This window comes from Aplysia californica, unplaced genomic scaffold, assembly GCF_000002075.1.
Source record: "Aplysia californica isolate F4 #8 unplaced genomic scaffold, AplCal3.0 scaffold00957, whole genome shotgun sequence".
In the NCBI taxonomy this organism is placed as follows: Eukaryota; Metazoa; Mollusca; class Gastropoda; order Aplysiida; family Aplysiidae; genus Aplysia; species Aplysia californica.
In genome coordinates, this window is record NW_004798227.1 from 143,119 (window position 1) to 147,879 (window position 4,761).

The 4,761-nt window shown below is 37.3% G+C and overlaps 1 protein-coding gene across 1 annotated transcript in view; it reads right to left on the minus strand.

Moving 5' to 3' along the window:
• LOC101858449 overlaps positions 1–4,761 on the minus strand; it is a 74,999-nt gene that overhangs the window by 47,974 nt on the left and 22,264 nt on the right. The gene's annotated exons all lie outside the window — the stretch shown is intronic.

Here is a 4,761-nt window from a genome sequence, read left to right on the forward strand (position 1 = left end):
GGGGACATGTGTGTGACTGCGTGAGTGTCTTAAATGATTACAAACACAACAATCAACTTTAGGAGGTTAAATAGCATTGTTATTAAAATAAAAATATCGATGCCATATTAAAGACGTCGAGGGAGTCAAAAATAGGACAATCTCTCAATAGAGCTTTCGTTTTGAGACCCATTGTCAATGACACTGAAGTCATCTCTAAGTCTACGATTGGAGTTCTTTTGTTGGGGGACTATTTTTACTCAGGGCAAAAGGAGCTGTCAGTAGCACCCTCTTCCTTATTTAGTAATATAGTAATTTAGTATCTATTTACAGGACTGCGGAACTATTTAAAGAAAGAACGATTCAAGAAACCGGGAAGACAGTCGACGTCTCGAACGTTACGCTGACAATGAAGTAATTGATTTATTTTTAGTGGAAGTTTTGTTACGTGACACTACAAGGGTATATGGTGATGACGTCTTTGTGTGAGTTATGTACAGGATCGAGAGAGTGAAATTATACAGGTGCGACTTGATTATTCCGACCTAAGGCTTGAAATAAAGTCGACTGAAGCTAGAAATAGAGAACATATTCGCAACTATTGAGAACAAACTGGGGATTTGAAAGAGGTATGCCCTCAAGGGAATACGCTATGTCATCGTGTTTTTAGGCAAGACAGAGTGATATATTTTTGCTAGAAATTCAGTTTCAAGGAGTTTAAAAAAAAAGATTATTTCAAACTGACCTTTTGAGTAACATTGAAACTCAAATCATGTTGAAAAACGGTTCCATTTCGACAACAGAACACAAGAAACAGCAAAGATGCTTTACACATAATTTCCTTTTGCTGATGCTAACTCGTATTACAAGGCGATGTAATTCATAAGGAACCAAGTTTAGAGAGCGGGTGGTTGGAGGACACCACTGGTAGGCCCTATCTCTTTTCTTTTCCTTTTTCGTTTCCGTTTCTTTGGCGCTAACTGGCTGTTATCTTGTCGATATGATTTACTCGAGTGAACAAAACGTTCGTTGCACAAACCCTACAACTTGGTTTATTTAAGCTATAGACTTGTGGTATGATATTCCAGACCGTACATTCCGGACAATTTCAGATTCAGTATGAGGCGCGCCATTGACCTTATTTGATTCAAATGAAGGGCGAAAAAAAGGGGGAGTGGGAGGGTGTGAGGTGCCGTGCACACTCGTCTGTGGTAAGACTGGTGATTTTCAACTTCATTTTGACTTTAATGGTGGGTAATTATAATAATATTATGTTTATAGAGAGCCAAGGGTGGTAGCTATGACAGTGCCCGGTCTCGTAGTACATATCCGTGATTTGTAAAACTGTTAACAGATTTTATTCGCTAACGTAATGCGGTATTTTGAAGCTCTACCAGACACAGTGCTAGCAATAAGAAATTTGTTTGATCTATCTATCTATCTATCTATCTATCTATCTATCTATCTATCTATCTATCTATCTACCTATCTATCTATCCTATCTGTCCGTCTGTCCGTTTGTCTGTCTGTTTGTCTATCTGTCTGTCTGTCACTATCTCTCCTTCTTTATATAAATAAGTAAATTAATTGATAATTACAAAGAAAAAATATAAACATACATATATTTATTCAAAATATACATATAATAATATATATTCCAGTCTCCTTATGCAACCACTAAAACATTGGGGGTGAGAAGAGATCTGTGTCTGGTTTCTTGCACAAACCGTTTTTTTTTCGTTTTGTTTAATTGTGTCATACTTTAAAGATCAACTGGTGTTGACTTACATCATCCGATTGCGAAATCTCTTTAACAATTACTTTCCAGTGCTGGATTTCAAAGTCTGTCGACGTCATGGAACAATTTATAACTCTTATTCCATTAAGTGTGGGCCCTCCACACGATCAATACCACCCCTGAAGCTTCCCTAGTTTTGAGTACGTTAGTACTTGCAAAGTTCGAAACATTCAATATAATATTTTTCTGAACAGGAATGTTGTAATAAACGTTACAGTGGGTTCATAGCGCTCGTACACTGTGATATTTATTGTAATTTTTTATTCCTGCAGAGAGCCCCTTGCCTTATGTTTCTCGTCTTAGTAGGAGTTTAACCCAATCCTTACGCCCTGGGGTTATTTTGTACCCCCGAGGTTGTATTCTTCACATTTTAGAATACTTCTAGTGCGAAGATCTCTTTGAAACTTTCAGTATTTCTCAAAAAATCATTTTGACAGACTGCACTGCAAAACGTACGGATTGGATTAACGAGTAAGTTTCCTCTTTGGAAAGTGGTGGCACAGAGTTCCCCACGTAGTATGGATACGATCGAAAAACACGACGTACGGATAGGGTTACGGTACTTGCATCACGATAACTTATTTGTTTCGTGTTTTGCTAAGATTTTTTTAGGGTCATATAATTGCTGAAGAATAGATGTGTTACAAGAGAGTAACATACACAAAAAGGAAGGAGAGAGATAAGAACAATAGATGTTTGATGGGAAAGAAGGAGCAAACACACAGAGCACCCGTCAACCACCCACACAATAAGGTTATATAAGTACCGAAAGATAATAAACAAACGAAAAAGAATGAGGGGAGATAAGGACAAGATATATTTGATCATTTAACAGGAAAGAAGGAGCTAACCACACCAGAGCATCCACCAACTAACCACTTGCATTATGTTTGAATTTGTGGGATGAAGATAATAGAAATTCATAGATACAAAGAAGAAAAGAGAGCTTCAGAAGCCCAACAATGCAGATAAATAAACATACATAACAGATATGCACTCAAGTTAGAGAAATAGATTAAGGACTGGTGGGGCACCTGAGGTCTATTTTGGCTATTACAAGGCCTAGAGTGTCGATATTTGCTGTGGGACATCATGTGTTACTGGGGATTTTAAATCAATTGTTCAAAAAGTGTATTGTGAATCGGTTGCTATGGAAACGGCGGCCATATTGGATTTTGTATACCCTTTTCAATCCCATTTTACTTCCTTATTTATTAACTGATTCATTTCTAATTTGGCATGCCAACAGTACATATGTAGCTCTTAAATTTGGCTTGTTGAATTTTTTATATATGCTTTAGTTTTTATTTTATGACATTTACAATTGAGATGTTGCAAAAAAAGGGAAAAAAAGGAAAATTCATGCTTTCTAAGCCCATAAATAAAAAATCTACTATATTAATAAAAAATTCAACAAGCCAAAATTTAAAACTAATAGGTGTTGTTGGTATCCTGTGAAAGTTACATTAAAATTGAATAAGAAACAGAGAAGAAAAATGGGATAATATGTGAAAAATAGAATTGTGAGAAAACAGCCGATACAGGTAAGAAAAGGCTAGACAACATGTTCTTTCGCCGAAAAACCTGACCAAAAAACACAGCTTTAGGGTGTAGCAAGGCTTACATACGTTTCTGGATATTGTTCAGGAAGTGTCCAGGTACTATAATATGTAATAAACCCAATTTACAAAATTTGACCCCAAACACGATTTCTAGGTGCCCCACCAGCCCTTAATCCACACACGTCCACACATACTTACATGGATATTCACCCGTAGTATACTCTCACACGAATGGACACTCATGAACATGGAAAAGTAGATCTAATCTCTGTCTTTCTCTCTCTCTCCCGGTCACCCCCTCTCCCCCGGTCACCCTCTCTCTCTCTCTCTCTCTCTCTCTCTCTCTCTCTCTCTCTCTCTCTCTCTCTCTTTACCTCTCTCTCTCTCTCTCCATCTCTCTCTCTCTCTCTCTCTCTCTCTCTCTTTCTCGAACACAAACACACAAATATACGCGCACGTGCACGCACACACGCGCTCACACACACACACACACACACACACACACACACACACACACACACACACACACACACACACACACACGCGCGCGCACACACACCCGGGCTTGATAAAAATGAATTAAAAAACTATCGACCAGTTTCGAATTTGCAATTTGTCTTAAAAATTCTAGAAAAGATTGTTTTAAGTCAAGTTTTGTCTCACATGAGAAAACATGGTCTTCAGGAAATTTACCAATCTGCCTATAAAACTCATCACAGTACCGAAACTGCGCTGTTAAAAGTAACGTCTGATTTATTGGATTCCATTGATAGCAAAAACATTTGTCTTTTAACTCTTTTGGATCTGTCCGCAGCTTTTGACCCAATTGACCAAGCTATTCTACTCACAAGACTTGAGCGCTCATTTGGCTTATAGAGTACTGTGCTTTCATGGTTTAAGTCATATTTACTAGAAAGAGTTCAGTCAGTGCAAATTAAAAATAGCTTTTCAAAGCAGGTCAGGCTCGATCCGTTCTTGGACCAGTGCTCTTTACACTATATACATTATTTACAAAATCATGGATTGGATTATCACTTTTATGCCGATGATTCCCAAATGTATGTTAATGGCACCATTCAAGATCTGCCAAACATGATTTCTATCACTAAACAATGTTTTTATGAAATTAAAAAGTGGATGACAGTAAACAAATTGAAACTAAACGAAGAAAAGACAGACATCATTCTTATAAAAAATCCACGATTAAATAAAGATCTGGAAAGTGTCAACTTTGATTTATATGAACATATGACATCTAGTAAAGAAGTTGTCAGGAATCTCTGTGTATTTATTGACCACCACTTATCGATGGGCTCGTTTGTAGGATCTCTGTCTAAATCCCTTTATTTTCAGCTGAGAAGGATAGGCCTAGTTCGAAAGTACTTAAACGAAGAGACCACAAAAACACTGGTAACATCTCTA